Source organism: Cavia porcellus, unplaced genomic scaffold (assembly GCF_034190915.1).
Source record: "Cavia porcellus strain 051 isolate PalLab524CR breed Dunkin Hartley unplaced genomic scaffold, mCavPor4.1 scaffold_22, whole genome shotgun sequence".
NCBI lineage: Eukaryota > Metazoa > Chordata > Mammalia > Rodentia > Caviidae > Cavia > Cavia porcellus.
Genome location: NW_026947505.1, coordinates 60801660 through 60819335, shown reverse-complemented (window position 1 = coordinate 60819335; position 17676 = coordinate 60801660). Strand labels below are relative to the sequence as shown.

At 34.1% G+C, this 17676-nt stretch overlaps 1 protein-coding gene and 1 long non-coding RNA gene across 4 annotated transcripts in view; one reads left to right on the top strand and one right to left on the bottom strand.

Moving 5' to 3' along the window:
* The window catches only part of Manea (mannosidase endo-alpha), a 40499-nt gene extending 39830 nt beyond the window's left edge, over positions 1–669 (bottom strand). For both annotated transcript variants that reach the window (XM_013150022.3, XM_063233259.1), the window contains exon 1: positions 592–669. The gene's annotated coding sequence lies outside the window, so the exon portion shown is untranslated. The remainder of the gene's footprint in view (positions 1–591) is intronic.
* Positions 670–714: 45 nt separating this feature from the next.
* The window catches only part of LOC111756049 (uncharacterized), a 79651-nt gene continuing 62689 nt past the window's right edge, over positions 715–17676 (top strand). The window contains exons 1-2 of one of the 2 annotated variants that reach the window (XR_010042020.1): positions 715–1054; positions 9904–9985. This is a non-coding gene — a long non-coding RNA (uncharacterized LOC111756049). The other variant, XR_010042019.1, reaches the window with a different exon arrangement.

Here is a 17676-nt window from a genome sequence, read left to right as displayed (position 1 = left end):
GGTACAACTCGATGAAAGTGAAGCAACCTACTGTCATGAAAACAATTTCCAAGTGTATTTCTAAGATGCAGATTTTGTATTTTTCTTTCATACTGCCCACATTCGTTAAGGCGAGCACACCATCACCCTAACCTCGTTTAAGTCATATAGTAAGTACTATACTGTTCTAACTGCCTGTGGTTTATTCTTAGAAAACAAAAATATTCGCCCTGTACAGTCGGACCTTGAGACTTAGCAAAACGTAAAGTCTGCAATGCCAGAGGCTATCGGTGAAGGCAGAAGTCATCTGCACAGTGGCCCGTCCACCCCGTCATGCGCTGCCCTGGCACCAGCTGCAGCAGGCCAGGCCGCCCCTTCGCGGCTCAGGCGCCCCGAGCCCAGCGCAGCCGCCTAGAGCGGTCAAAGTGCGGGAAACGCTGCGGTCAGCCCTGAAAGGTCACGCAGCTGCCCGAAGGGACGCCAGAGCAGAACCACCGAGGTGACAGGAGGCTCCAACCCAAGGAGGGAGCACAGAGGAAGCGAGTGGGCTGGGATTATGTGGGAGAAAAGACCTTAAAAATAACGCGAAGAAAAGTCGGCCGCAAACCTCACCCGGCGGACTGCATCCCCCTCAACCTGGAGTCCGCGCTTCCCGCCGCCGACCAAGGGCGCGGGGTCAAAGGGCGTCAGTGGAAAGGGGCGAACCGATTGGCTGGCGGGCGAGCGCGCAGGCGCCGCTGAGTACCTCGCGCCCGGCGCCTCTGCGTCACTGGGACCCCGAATCCGGCGCCTACTTACTGGGCTCTGGGAGTTGGACATCCGCAAGGAATCAGCTAGCGAAGCTGTGGCTACCTGAAAAACGGAGAAAGCCAAGAGCTGCCTAGCCCGAAACGACCAGCCCCGCCTCTCAAACGCTTGCTCAAGCGTTTTTGGAAGGCTAGTGGAGAGGAGCCGGAGGGCGGGGCGGAGCTCGCCTAGTGGGCGGGGTCAGCCGAGCGGGCGGGGTTAGCCTGGTGGGCGGGGTTCGGGAACCTGTGGGTGGGAGTGCTCGGGAAAAAGGTTCATCCTTGGGGAGGTAAGGGTCCTGTTTAGTCTTCTGAACCTTAGCTGGGAAGCTCTGTTTAATTTAAAACAAGTAGTTGAATTTAGTTGAATGCTTTATGTCAGGCATTCACTGGTTATTTTCAGAGTTGAGAAACTGCAGTATTTTGCTTCTTTTCTTTAAATGGATTTTTCCCTGAAAGTCCAAGGTAGACAGATAAAAGATACAGTTATAATTTGCAAATGTATTAAAAGTTACATTTGTAGTGAATCAGTAAATAAAAATAATAGAGCAAAAGAAAATAATAGAAGAATAAGAATCTTCAAGGTAGAAGTTACTGCTGAGCGTGGCCATTTTGCATCAGCTTTAGAAGCCAAGAGAATTACATTTGTTTGGGTTACCTAGTAACAAGGACATATTGACTTATAGGCTAGATGTTGGTATGAACATTTTTGTGAAGACTGTTCTTAAAAACTCATTGGATTCCTTAAAACTAATTTTAATTCTGAAACATGCATAAGTGATTACAACTTCCTATTTGTGCATTTTAAAGAATAATATCCTACTATCCAGCACAGAGCTTAAGAAATGGAAAAATACCTGAATTATCTTCTCCAAATCGCATCTTTCCATCTCCAAAGCACATCTAACCATTATGCTGAATTTTGTATTTCTTATCTTTTCTGAAATGTGACATGTGTACAATGTCTTAAAAATACATTATTTTGGTTTTGTCTTTTATGTAAATATACGTGTTCTATTCCTTCCCCTCCAAACTTCCTTTTTTCATATACATTCCAGTTTTGAAATTTATCACTACACTAACCCGTTTGACATCAACTAATTTGGTACATCATGATCTGTAACATCTGCTAATGTCATACTTTGAAACATTTGCCTGGAAAAAACATTTAAGTTTTTCTTTTAATCTGCATTTCCCCCCTTGCTAATGGAGATTTACGTTTTTAAGTGTTTACAACTATTAGGGTTTCTGAAAGGTCTGAACTCAGTTTGGCTCATTTTTTATTGAGTTGTTTTTGAAATTTGAATTGTGAATAATTTTGTTTTTAGAGCTGACCTATTTGCTTATGAATTATGATTGTTACAAATGTCTGAATTTGTGGGTTGTATTTTCACTTTTTATGGTAGATGTTAATCATCAAAGCCTTTATATTATAGGATACTCATTGTCAAATTTAACATTTTAGATTATAATTGCATGCTCTGTGCTTTATTTTTTAGAAGAGTTTTCCCACCCTGAGACTTCAAGCTGTTTTTATAGTGTCCTCTAAAATTTTAATATGAAATATTCTGGACACAAAAAAGTACAGCGTGATGGTGCAGGTCTGTAATTCCAGTACTCTGGGAAACCGAGACAAGAGGATGGTAGACTTGAGCCCAGCCTCCACCAAGTTACTGATTTAGAGAGACCCTGTTTCAAAAAGCAAAACAGGTTGAGATTGTACTCAGTGATAAAGCTCTGGTTCAATCCCCAGTGCTACCCCAGCCAACCTGATTCAGATTTTGAATGGATTTTGTTTAAACTGTGTATTTATTTATATTCAGATCTTTTATGTTCTTTAATGCTTTGTAATTCATTACCTTTTAAAACATTTTTCTAGCTTCATAACTAAAATTGGAAGGTTTTTTTTTAACTTACTGGCTCCGCGATAAAGTTCTTTCTCATCATGAATGAGGCCCTGAGTTTGCTCTCAGGACCATAAAAAAATACATCTTTCAAATTGATTGTTAATGTATACAAAGCACATTGATTTTTATGTATTGGTCTCATATCCAGAAACCATATTGAACTTTTTGTTTATTTTACTTTTGGTTACAGCTCTGCATCGTCTATATAGACAGAACTAACATTTGTGAATACCGTTTTTCCTTTTCACTTTGTTAAATCACATAATCATTTTTCTCATGCATTACCATGACCTCCATCACAGTGTTTAATGAACATACTGATAGTATTTTTATCTTATCCCTGACTTTTCTATAATACTGTTAATACTGTTAAAATTTTATTAGGCAGTACAGTGTTTGTTGTGGGATTTCACTTGCTACTTCATCAATATTTTAAGAGTTCTATTTCTGATTACTAAGTGTTTTATTTACTAATTCATTTATTCTTACCAGGAGTGACTGTTTAATTGACTTAATGCATTTTCTTCAGCTATTGAGGAAATTATTGTTTCCTGTTCTAATATAATTAGGGGCTGTATTGATAGATTTTCTGATGTTGAATGAGATAGAAGACATTTCATTTTATAGAATATTAATATATGCCCACTTGCATAAAAACAGGATATTTATTACTGCAAGTGTAAATAAATTAGGATAAGTAGAATTTCATTGCATTTCTGTTTGTGTGTCAGATTCGTTACATAGCAGTGTTGGTAAGCTAAACTCGATTAGAGCAAATTCTCTGTTCTGTAACTTCTGTTCATACTTTGTCACTAGACAAGAATACTAAGTTAGCATTGATGTTTTATCAGTATTGTTTTTCACTCATTCTGTATAACTTTTTCTTGGTGTGTTTTTTGTGTACATTATTAGTTTTTCTATGTCCCTGCTAGGGACTGTTTTATTCTGTATCACATGTGTAATATTTTTGTGTGGTAAATCTTGATGTTTTCAAATCTGTGTCAGCTATAGTTACTTCCAACTCTTCTGTTTTCTCATGTTTTATTTTCTTTTGCTTTGTGGTGTTTCATTTTGAGACAGGGTCTCACTATGTAGTGCAGGTGCGCCTTGAACTCACTGTAATCTTTCTGAGTCAGCCTCCTGAGTGCTGGGATTACAAGCGTGCACCACCACATCCATCATCTCATATGGTTTTAAAGTTAGATTAATAAATGAAAGTGATACTGAACTTGGTGGATTTATAAATACTGCTTAGGAACATGTCCAAGATAAATGGGTAATTAGTACATTAATATTTACAGAAATCCATTTTTATAAATTTTAAATATGTGTATCTAATACCATATAAAAATCTAAAAGAATGCATGTATTGTGTCCTGTACTAATCTAAGAGAAACAATAAGTGAAGAATTTGTTTACTCTCAACTTCTTTAATCCCTGTCTTTTCTGTCAATATATATTTATGGGTTTCTTGTTTTAATAAAAAATATAATACCAGAAAGAGTATACTTTTGTTTTAAAAGATGGATTTCTGGAAGGAAATAGAACTGCGCATACATTGCATTTTAAATGTGTTGCGTCAAAGATAGTCACAAAGAGTGCAAAGAAAAAAATAATCAAAAGAGGAAAGAATGGGTAGGGAGATATCAACAAAGTTTCTCATAAAATTCTTTTCAGGAATTATTCTAACACAGTAACTTCATAACCCATAGTTTTACCTAAGTATCATTGATTGCTATAACAGCTCCTCCCACACAAAATCCTGTGTATTACCTTGCTATTAATGCAGCAGCCATTTACTTATATTATCATGATTACTGTTATTGTTACTACTATTGATCTTAGTAATGAAGATCCTTCTTTTCTTCCCAGATCTGGGAAAATGTTGATACCTTCAGCCATCTGTTTTGTGCCTCTACTTCAGTGCATCTTACAGCCTGTTTCCTGAATATTTCACGTCTCTTCTCTTTCCCCTGGTCCTGGAACTTTTATTAGAGCTTCCTAGACGTAGCATGCCCATCTTATATCTTTATGCAAGACTCTTGTCACCTAAGAAGTTGATTCTCTTCCATATCTTCATTAATTTGTCGAAGTTCTTGTATGGTATGAAGGTATGAAAACTAAATCTGGGAAACCATAACACAAAGAGACTATGTGAAAAATTGTAGAGTAAAACATGATATATCTTAGGTAATATCCATGTCTGGGAAGCAAAAGAGGCTCAGAAATTGGGAACAAAGCCTCACACAATGGGACTGATTAGAGCACTGCACTGAATTCTCAGTATTATTCCCGTCAGCATGGATAACTTGATTCTGCCCTTCCCTCAAAATTCAAATTTTTGGTTGAGGTAGTCTGATTACTTAAGCCTCTGCTGCAGGCCGCGTAGCACCTTGAAGTATAAACTAGTCCCTTTGGCCTGTGTAATGGCCAGTAGGACACAAAACATGTCATATGGTGTCCTCCCAAAAGTAGATTCTAGTAGCAACAGAGCATAGCACAAAAAAGATAAAAATTGTAAACCAAAGTTTAGTCTTTTTTACAGTGTGTCTCAGTGTCCATGTTAAGTCTGCTTTCTTATTTATTCTATATTTTTAATCTCAATTAGGTTTATAATTTCATTAATTAAATTGTTCTATCATTTATATCACATCTTGTTTTATGCAACTATGACTAGTTTATTCTGTTACACGGTTTGGCATTCAAATATGACTAAATCCCTTGTGAAACCTCTACTTTTCTCCCTACTGCCCTAATCCTTTCAACAGATGCCCCATGAGATTTAGAATTCCACTAGCATTCTGAGAGCAAGAAAACCAGTCTTAACGTCATACAAGTAATTCATGAACTGTGACACAGATTTAAAAAGTCATCCTTACATGGCCATGAGTACAAGTAAGAGTGCTGTAAATTCACCTGGTCAAGGGGTTAAATGCTTCTCGGTGCTGACCCACAATACAGAATTAAACTCAGTGTAGGTAATTCTCCATTAAACAGGTCAAATTTCTCCAGTCAAAATTCACACTCACTGATTAAAGTATTTTTCCAGGTCATGGCACTCCAACCTAGAGATAGGAGAGATTCCAGGGCCATTTCCTTCCCATTGGTGAGTGGGAGAAAGTTCACAGATTACTACTGCTGTTAGGATCTAATGTGCCAGACTTAGCTATGAGCTGTGTCTCCTTAGGGACACTGTTTCACTTGGACATGGTGGGACCTAAGGCAGGGTTATATCTATAGTGGAAAATTGAGGTAGCAGAAAGATGTAGCACTTCCTAAGAGTAAAATTCTACAAAACATGATGGAATGGCCTTTTGGCCTTTTGAAGGAAGAAAACCTTCATGTATTATGACTGAACATTAGTGTTTTGCCATAATCAGACATGCCCCAATGTAGCATTCTTTAACATCTAGATTTCACATAATTTTCTAAAGAAATAGAATTTGGGTTTTTTCCTCTCCAAGATGGCACAGGTTCTTTGATCAAATTGATCTACTTGCCATGAAAATGGAAGTTTCCAAAATCAAAAGAAAAAGGCCTTGTTATTTCTCAAAATACTGATCCCACTTGCAATTTACTTAAATAACAGACCACAAGAAATTTTCTGTGCCTATTTATTCTAAGAAATTACTGGCAATTTATTTTGTAAAAGAAAAAGAAAAAACATTTATTCATGGGTAAAATATTCCTGTGTTAGAACACATAGTTAAAAAGTGGGTGGAATTGTGTTGTATATGAGACAATATCAAACACCATGAGTGGAAAAAAGGATACTGTGATTCAAAACTAAGTCTCTTAACAGGTAGCATACAGTAGTTGCTTATAGCAGGATAAGAAATGACATCCAATGAGGTCTTAATCCTCTGAACACATGATGCTACTTTACTTTGCAAAGGAATTTGGCAGATGGGATTAAGGATCTTGAGAACATCTAATTGAGGCCCTAATAAGTATCATTTATCAACAGGGAAACAGGGAGCTTTGAAGGACAAGATGGAAATGTTAGGACTGAAGTAAAGCCGTCCTTTTGGCTTTGTGGATTGGAGAGGGAACGTGAGTAAAGAGGACAAATACTCTTATATAATCTGGGTTTTTATTTACTTATTTCTGTCCTAGAGGTTTTGATTAGTTTTAGTTTGTTGAGATAAATGAAAATGTTAGTTTCATGACAATTGACTTTGATTGTACATGTATTCGCAATTTTGGGGAGAATCTGCTGTCCAGAGAACATCAATTGTTAAGAAGTCTCTGCCATGTAGCTGGTTTTCTTTCAAGACATACAGAAATATATGTTGTATTTTTAAAATTTATTTTTCTTATCCTGTTTTTATTAACTTCAGTTATACCTGCATATGTTTAGATCTCAAAAAAACACCTCTATGGTTACTAGACTGGCTCTGAGGATGTCACAAGCTGAAATAAAGACCCTAAACCACCCTTCATGTAGAATAAGTTTACAGCTTCGCTAACTCCCATCATGAAATGAATTTTCAAGACTAGTAAGAGGCTTGGAAAGAATTATGTTAGGCAGAAATTTAAAAATGTACACTCAGAGAAACAGAGTGCAGGCCCTCAAGAGAGTGTTGTGTATTTCCTGGAACAGGAAACATTTATCCTTTTTCTTGAAGTGCTGGAAATCCCAGGAAGAGGCACCCCCACACACACCAAAAAGGGTAGTAACCTGTTCTACATGTATGAGCTCAGTTTTTTAAATAGATAATTTAAACTTCCTTTGGGTTCTCTCAACCTTCTCCTTTACCTTATAATCAAGTTCCTGCTCTTAACTTCTTCAGTGAAGCCAAATTATGAACTTTCAGTATTCCTGAGAAATTTTGGATATGATGCTCTTGGCAGGAAAGGAGCCAAAATTTCACCCAAGGAGTGCTGGTTTGGGTCATGAACTGAGGCCCAAAAGTTGAAGTTTTCTTAAAGTATAATTTTTAGTTATGAGTCCTTCTCTCCTTTCTCCCTATCTTTGATTTCTTTTATCCTACTTCACTGTAATGTAGGTTTTTCTTCATTTATCTGCATAGTTTTGCATCACCTACCACAATGCTTTTTTCCCCAAAGTATGCCCTTAGAAATGTTTAACAGCATGGATTAATTTCACTTTTTATTGCCTGCACAAGGAATGAAGCTGTGTGTGTGTGTGTGTGTGTGTGTGTGTGTGTGTGTGTGTGTGAGAAAGGGATAACAGTGAAAACAATAGTTTTTTGTTTCTGCTTCTTTAAAAGTGAATTCTGTGAGAGTATGTGGTGATCTTTTGTGATGAAATATTGAAAATTAAAGGAGAATTTGCCATGTTATCATTTATGACTTCACTAGAGAAATGTGCTTTGAGTATGCTCTTAAAAATATTTTATAATTCATTAGAAATCTATAATGCTTCCAAAAGATTTGGTAAAAATGTTTCAAAAATACATTTTAACTGCTTTTGTGGGTAGAGAAGTTGCAATTCCAAATTATTTTTATATTTTCAACAACTTGTTTAGGAAAAATATTAGGGGAATATCAAAATAATGTGAAAATGTTGTCTGCAAATTTTTTAGTATAATGTTATTTTTCCATTAAAAAAAGATAACATAAACATTTTACATTGAATTTACCAAGAATATTTTGATTTCCCTTAAATTTTACTCTTTCAGTTTTGATTTTTTTTTCTTAAATCTGCGTGGCCTCCACAATTTTTGTCTTCCTAGTTGTGTTTGTGGTATTTTTGCTTTCAGATCTGGGATTTCTTTGCCCTTAAGTTTTCGCCTGAGGCCTCTCTGTGGTGTTGTTTACCTATTATAACCTGCAGGTTTGAAATCTCTGACTTGGGGTACCAACCTTAAGGTCAGCAACTGACCTTTAATTATTTTGGGTTTGCATCTTCTGAGACTTTATTGAATTTTGGCAGCTATAGAAGTTTGGAATGTTATGGACATTAAAATTTCAGCTAGACAGTTTTTATCTCAGTAGAAAAATACCTTTTACAACACTAAATAGATCATTGTTATTTTGCCCTTCAAAGCTAATAACCACTGATTCTCATGAAGCAAGACAAATTTCTGCAGTTTTTCTCCAAAGAAGCCTAAATGAATTTTCTCCTCCTTTCATAATTTTGCATTCAGCTACATAAAATACAACACTATAGCCAAAACATGAACTATAAAAGTACATTATTAATAGATACACCTTGAGATCATGATGTTAAGTGAACTAAATCAGAGACATAAACTTAGGATCACATGTTTTCTCTTGTGTAACAAATCCAAAGTAAAAATAAAAAGCAAAATGTAAGATAGATAATAGGAAGTAGGGAGATAGAAATTTTTCAAAGGGAAGGTGGAATCAATGGATGGAGGAAGGAAAGGATGAAAAGAAATGAGAAAAATAAAGTGTATTATGCACATGCACCAACCCAAGGAATATATTACACACTGCAAGCATGTATTAATGAAAAAAATCTGAAAAAAATAGGCATTCATCAAGGATGAGTAAGGCAGGAGGAGAAGAACAAACAATAAAAAATAGGGAAGAAGTGAGAACTAGTCTCTATTATGCATTTTTTTTCCTGTTGTGCTTTCAATCACCCATGCTTAGCTATGGCCTAAAAATACTAATGATTTTTGATTCTTGCAAGACAGAAAGAATATATTATTATAAATTGTATTATACTATTTTATTCTGTTATCTTAGTTATTGTTGTCAATCTGTTGCTGTGCTATGTTTATAAATTAAACTTTATTATAGGTATATATATTTGAGAAGAATCAGCATGGATAGAATTTGATAATGTCTTTAATTTCAGATCTTTGCTACATATCTTGGAAGGTATGGCTAAGGGGGACTATTTACAAGTATTACAACTCTTAAAATGTCATGAGAAAATTTTAGGAATAACTTTATGCTAGCACATTTGAAAATCTATATGATATTCGATTTTTTAATATACTAAAAGATGAGTAACATGGACAGGAAAAGATTTGAAGATTTGGGTCCTTAACCGAAAATATATTTACACTAATCATAATAGTAACAATAGTATTGATTTAAAAGGCAATGATACAATTAGTAATAACAATAATACGTTAGGCATACATAGTTTTATAAGACATTAAATATTCAAGGAAATGAGCTACATCTCAGTAATTATTACTAAGTCTTAACAGGGTGGATGGTACAAGCATTTTATAATTTTTAGTGTATTTAAATATACAATATATATACATCTGCATTTTAATTTGCAGTATTTGGAAACTGAGGCTGAAAACACCAGGTGGGAAGAGTGGTGCTGGTAGGAAGAAGCTGTGGATTGCGATTTCATCCTGGGTAAGTGTAGTCAGTGTCTCCAAATGTAACAGAGGAAGTATCAAACGTGATCGTGTAAATTAGTAGTCCATAATTTGAGTCCAGGCACAAAGCTCTGAGGACACAAGAGTTTGAACTTCTTATTTAAAATTCTATTCAAATATTTCCTAAATTAAAAATTATTATTCTCAATTTATCATAACTACTAAACAAGTCTAGATATGATCCCGTATTCTTAGGACAGAATCTCCTTGAAAGGGAATTTGTTTGTATCTTCTGCTGGACCAAGCTATTCCAATTTTAGCAATCTTTGCTGTGAAACTGTATGCCTAATGTGAAAATATTTGCTCATAAGTGGAGCTCCCCCTGAAAATATCCATGAACAAGTACCCATATGTATTTAAGAAAAAGTTCCAAAACTGTACAGGCAGTTACACAAAGATATTTATATCTGTATTAATTTTATATTATTAGTCTAATAAATTGTCACAAGAAGTTCTGTGGCTTAAGCAACACAGTCCTGTTATCTCACCACTGTATGAGTCAATTGTGGATCTCCGGAATCTAAAGTCAGAGCAGCAGCCGGCTACCTTGCTTACTGAAAACTCTGGGTGAATTCTGTTTATTTTTCTTTTATTGGCAAAATCCAACCTTGCAATTTTCATAACTGAAGACTATGTTTTTTGGTAACTGTAAACTGAGAACATTTCCCAGGTTCTAGAGTCTTTGATGTTATCTATTTGATTGACCCTTTTCTCCATTGTCAAAGCAATGGGAGTCAGTTATTCCTCATATCTCATTGACTTACTCAAGTATCTGTTTACTCTTCCATTTTTATGGATATGACATTATGATAGACCCTCCTTAAAAATCCAGGATAATATATCTCAAAACCCTTAACCTTCATTTTATATACAAAACCTTTTGTCTTATAAGATAACATAATCACAGTTTAAGATAACATAATCCAGTATCTTTAATAGAATGTGGACATCTTTGAGGGCCCATTATTTTGCAAAGCATCTAACCTGTATATACAAATAAGTATCTAAATTATATGATGTGAATATGCAAGCATACTCACCAGAGAGAGAGAGACAGAGACACAGACAGACAGAGACAGACAGAGAGACAGAGAGAAGGAGGCATCATCAACAACAAAAACAAGTATGCATAAGTAGAAGAAATATGTAGAAGAAATCTACTAAGCACTCTGGAAGGAAATTGGGATTTCATTATTTATATACATTTTTATATACATACGTACAGACATACATACATACATACATTATTTATATACATATTTTAGTTTGTATTCAGACAATAAACAAACATTACTTTTTACATAAAAATTCAAAGGCTATGGATTGGTCAATTAGATTGAAATACTTGATTTAGTTCACTTGCCATTTTTTTACATCTAGCGAAAGACTCTGAAAGTCTCTGAGTAAATTATATGTTCTTTGAATTATTCATCAAAATAAATTGGCAGACATTATATCCCAGATATTCACCAAATTGAAGAAACTAACGTTTTAACTACTGATTGGCTGAATTGCTGCATATTTAAGTACAGCAGAAATTCATATTATTACTACAAATATCTATTGAAATTATAGTAAGAAAATATAAATAATAGTCTGTTTTGTATTTTGGTTATTTATATTTTACAATTTTCAAAACTATTACTTTTAAAGTTTTCCTCACCATTAAATTGAGATTAGGTTTCCCACATTGTCCTTACATCCACTCCCAAACTCACCATTCCTTGGTACTTAGCACAGGGTATATTTATTTACTTACTGCTTACCTGTGTGCATGTAATTCTGGGCAAAATTCCTTAAGGGAATGTCGTTATCTCCCATATACATTGATTACCCCCAATAAAACCTTTTGAGAGGTATAAAACCTTTTGAGAATACACAAAATTTAAACAGTTTTGGGGCACATTGCTTTGATTTTATGCATCATCAGAATATTCAGGGTTGTAGCAGGCAATCATGCGAATGCTTTATCCAGCACTTGTAGGAAATACAAAAGTATGAAATCTTATCTGAGAATTATGAATAATATAGAGATAATTTAAGCCATAGGATAAATCCAATATAGGAAATGTCGGGTTTTTAAAAAATTAGAATATTAGCTAATGCCTACATCTATTTTTAGTAAAGTATATGTGTACCACAAATCACGATGTTAAAAGTGTTTTAAGTGCTTTAGACCAAAATAAAGAAGTGATGAGCATCCATGTTGTATGAATGATATGTTTTTGATGCTGACTTCCAGAAAAGTAAATAACTTGAGCATTGGTATAATCTATACCTTTACCAATCCAGCACAATGAATTATCTAATAATTAATAACTAGATTACACAAAGCAATATTGTCACAGGCAGCTGAGCTACTTAGAAATATTATAGGCACTCAGACAGAAAAAGTAATGAATCTTCTCTTGCTTTCTTCTAGATAAGTTACTTGATAGAATCATAACTTCTGGTACTTTACAAGCTTTCCAAAATTTTCATATTGATATAGGAGAATGAAATTCCTGATCTATGCTATATGTCAGGTATTCTTACAGGCAGCTGAGCTAGTTAGAAATATTATAGGCAGTCAGACAGGGCTGGGCCCTTGAGGAAACCAGCAAAGAGAACCAAAGGTCTTGTGATCTTGGAGGAGACACATACCTCTTTGCCATGGGCCAGATCTCAGGACAGAAGGCAAAACAAATGCAACCATATCCTCAAGTATAAATTTTAGGGATTAGGTATGGATCACATTGAGAAACCAGGAGTCACCATCCCAACACCCTACAGAAAGAGTCACTGATCCATAGGAATGATTGCTTGTTCCATTTGTCCTTGATTTGGTCAGTTTTAACTGAACAATTAAACTTATTGTTGACATAGCTCTGTCCCACTTCATGCCTGTCTACCTCACAAATTCCCAGTTTTCCTCCACTTTAGACCCACCTCATCTCATGATTTTAATCTACAAAAATCTATAGAAAAGGCAGAGTCCCTGGCAACCTACTCAGGACCCCTTCTGGGTCTTTCACAGACGGAAGCTTTCTTTCACTCAATAAATATATCTGCTCTTAACCTCCATTCCTAAAGTTCATTCTTCCGTTTTAGAGCATAAGAACAGCCACCGAACATCTAGTAGGTCAGGAGTTCAGTTCCCCCATATCAATATGAGTTCATGTTCTAATTTTTTTATTTTAAAATATTAGAGAAATATTCTGAAAAACTACATTCAACTGTTAGTAAAGACATCAAGGATATATACTTGCATATACCGTTTGACCAAAAGCCAGGGCATAAATGAGCTCTCTATATTCAAAAAGGAGAAATCACAATGAGAAAAAAAATGTGAAATAGTATGCTTTTCTAATTAAAAGGATAAAATGCAACTCCTTAAATGTTGTCCTTGAAATGTAGTCCTTCTTTGAGAAGAAAGCAAAAAATGTTTTTAAGAAGTGCATATCTTACACTGTCAAAAAATTTACAAGGGCTCTAGAAATGAGATAATAAAATTCGTACTTCAAATCCTGTAAAACTCCATTAATTATTCTTAATTTTAAAGGTTTTCAGCTGAACATGTGTATTCTAAGGGAGACCTTGCTCACTGCCACATAAGTGGTGGAAAGTGTCCAAAAGAATGGACATAGGTTGGGTACAACAGGACACTCGAATTTCTGAGGCCATAATTCATAAATAAATATCTTTAGGTAAAAAGGTACAGATGAAGAAAAAGTAGCCTCCCTTGCACCAAAGAGAAAGTGTGACTCTCAGAAAAGTGTTACTATTATGTTTTAATTGCCCAGAAGTTTTGTGAATGTGAGAAATTTACCTTAATGGAAGAATAAGCCATGTAACATCTATTGCAAAAGGTAATAGATGCAGTACGTTAGGAAGTAATTTTATTAAAATTTTATTAAAATTACTAAAATTATTTTATTATTAATAAAAATCCTTTTGCTCTGGTGATCTGACATAATAGGTCTTACTCTCCTTACTTTAACAGCTGAAAAACTGTAGATAATAAAAACTGATACTATGTCAGATCTTCAACTTACATTCCAAGTGAATGACCAAATAGGTTCCTGTTAAACGAAGTCTTAAGGAGAATCTAACCAAATTATTTTAGTACTAGTAATTTTTTCTGTAATTTCAAAATGATGTCCTTTGTGGGCTGACAGCACTAAAAATACCCTTTGCTCTGGGTCAGTCCATACTTTTACAGCCTTGTTCTTCCAATTTTGTGTTGATGTGTTCTATTAGCAAAGTCCACACAAAAGGAAATCTGCACAGAGAAACCTATGGACTGAGGCACAGAAGACCTGTTCCCTAGGCACAGAGCAGAAAGGGGAGAGAAGGAAAGTATTCCTAAGAACACAAGAGGCAGTAACCAAACACAGTTGTTGTGCACACTTACCAAATATTTTTTTATCTCTCAAAAAATAAAAACTAAAAAGCAAAATAAATATAAAAATGTTCAGGACTTAGATAAAGCTATTACTATTGAAGAACTAAAAAAGAAAGATATAGATTCACATTTGGTTTTTCAGTGTAAAAATTTAATGTGTGAAGATATCAATTTACCTAGCCAAATCAGCATATTCATTAATTTTGCAATTAGGGAAGGATTCTATTTGATAACTTGATGAACCCATTAAAATTACAAATCAGAAATATAGCTGGTAAGAAAAAAACAAGAAAAATTCTGACAGGATGAAAATGAGTATAATTATATTTACAGTAGTAAAATATGGCTTTAGGAGGAAAGATCAATCATTTAGGTCAATGAACCTAAAAGAGAATCCAGAGAGATTTTTACATTCCTATGACCATATAAAAATGTGGCATTTCTAATCAATGGAGAAAAAGATAAATTATAAAATAAAAGTTGATTGTTCAATTGAATAAACAGTTTGCAGAAAATACAGTTAATACCTGACCTCAAAGAAAACATAAGTAGAGTAAGATTTAACAAGTAGATTAAATATCTAATTTTACTTTACATGTAAACCAAACCCCCTCATAAATATGTAATTAAAATTAAATAAACGTTTCTATAATTTGTGAGGGGCTATAAAAAATGAGTTCATACATTAATAAAAAAGATTCAGTAGAATTTTTTTGATGGTGAAAAACACTCATGAAAAATAGCCAGAAATCAAGTGTAAATGGCTCAAGTGCATGGAGAATGGTAGTGTTAGGACCAGCTTCATCACTGTGCAGCCTGGAGGCACGCAGGGACCTACGCTGATGAACTTTTGTTTTAGGTTCAATGATTTGATGTAGAAGACTTAAAAACTCTTGATACTTTATTTGAACAAACATTTTCATTTTGTGTTTGAACTCCAATGCAATAGTCAGTTTTCCTTAATCTTTGTGTATACTCAATGAAATACAAACTAAATCCTGACTTTAGAAAACTAATATGAAATAATATAGCATTAAGAGTACAGAATAAAGAAAACACTTTCATATGCTTTTTAACTAAAAACTCTGGAATTATACATCAAAATTTAATATAAATTATTTGATCTACCAATTTTGCCTCCAGAAATATTTATACAGGGACTAATTAAAGCCACATGGAAAAAATAAGGATATTTATGTCGTTATTGGTCGTAACAGCAAAAAATGTGAATTTTAATCAAAATACACAAATTTATGAGTCAAATGACATAATCTGCTCCAACTTGAAATATTGCATAAAAGCCGGATGTGGTGGCTCATAGCACTCAGGAAGCTGAGTATAAGTAGTCCCAGCACTCAGGAGGCTGAGGCAGGAGGATCATTGTGAGTTCATAACTAGCCTGGACTACAAAATGAGCTCAAGGCCAGCCTGAACTGCATAGTGAGAACCTGTTTCAAAAAGACAAAAAAGTTATATAAAACTTATATCTGTCTATATATATATATATATATATATATATATATATATGTAAACATATACTCTTGAAATGTAAAGATATACATGATATGAAAAAAATTCATGATTCATTATTAGTGAAAGCAGGCTTTCTCACAACCAGAAAAGTGAAGTGACTTGGGTTCCCGTGGAAAACGTTCTATATTTATATATAAATGTCTAGGGAAAAAGACATTAATAATTTTTTTCTGTAATTACAGAAAAATTTTTAGCAAACCATATATATAGTTTTGAAAGTAGATAAATAATATAAAAATTATGTATATTTCAACCATGCAAATTGTACAACTAAAAGTTGAAAGGAAATTGGAAGAATAGTCATGTCTTGCTTGTCTTAAAAAGAAACATACTATATGTTGTTTTAGTCTCAATATAATTAGGGAAGTATAAGTTTGATTTTGTTTATGCAAAGCGTGGTTGTAGCAGAATTCATAAAGTTGTGACAAGCATAGAAAATGTCAGAATAAATGTGACTGTGAAATAGAAACATAAAGTAGTGTGCCTAGAATTGAAGAATAGTATTAATATTAAAATAATAATTTGTTTGAATTTCAACATAAATAAAATGAAGGAAGTCATACCATTCTTAATGAAGTGAATTTTAGCTTTTCATCTAAAAAAAGAACACACAGAGTGAAGCTGAATCCAGGTGGCGTATTACAGGTATTAATTTTCCATGTTGATGAAGATAAACGCATAATCCTCAATAATTGATTCCTGATATTCTGTAAGTTGTTTTACTTGAAAGAAATTCAAATTAAGAAAAGTAGAAGACATCTAAAATAAATGCAGGACCACCTGTAGTACTTTGACTGATGATTAGGAAATACTGTAGTCCGGTGTCTTATGCAAAGCATCATATTTCTTTTAAAAGTTTTGGTTTTGAAAGCAGTGTCTTGGACATAATTCAGGAGCACTTGACAGTCAGATGGAGAGGTGACATAACGAAAATTCTATCTGTATACTTTAAGCCCGTGATTTAGAAAGGAGTTTAGTTCTGGGAAAATGTTCATAAGCTGGAATTGCTCGAAAGTCCAACAGAGGCTGATTCATCTTTGACACAAATACAAAATGTAAAGTGTAACTCCCTGATTGTGCTGTGCTGTTGAACACTATTGCACTGTGTGTACGCAGAGAGCATGCAGACGAAGCAGGACTGTGACAATGTCCTGCAGAATGTGAACTACTTCTGAGATTTGTTTGCAGCTATGAATATTGTAATGTGAGGTCTGTTCACATCTGTGAATGTTTCTTAACTCAACTGTTTGTAAGTGGAGGACTTAATGTGTTTGCGTTATAACTTACTTTAAAATAAACTAAATTACTGAATGTTTATACTTCTTACCAAATTCAGTTAAAATTAAATAAGTCATTCTTTTTTAAAAATTTTACTTAAAGAGAAAAAGAAACAAAACAATAAAAAAAGGTTCAAGTAATACAGAATTTCAAAAAAAAACAGTAAGAAATCACTAGTTACTAGATTACATATTGTCATCTTAGAAATAGTTGTTCAAGTTACAAAATTAAAGCATACAAAGTGGACATTCAAACAGTGAGATTGGAAACAGTTCTGTTCAGGAATCCAACAAAAACTTAGTAATATGGTTACACACTTAAATATACATGCAGTTATATCCTTTAGAGCACTTTCTTTTCCTCTCTTTTTTACAATAACAATTACACGTTTGGGGTTTATTACTCTCATAGTTCTTATTACTTTTTTTCAAGAAAATAAAACCAAATGTCACAAAACAAAACAGAGTCATTCA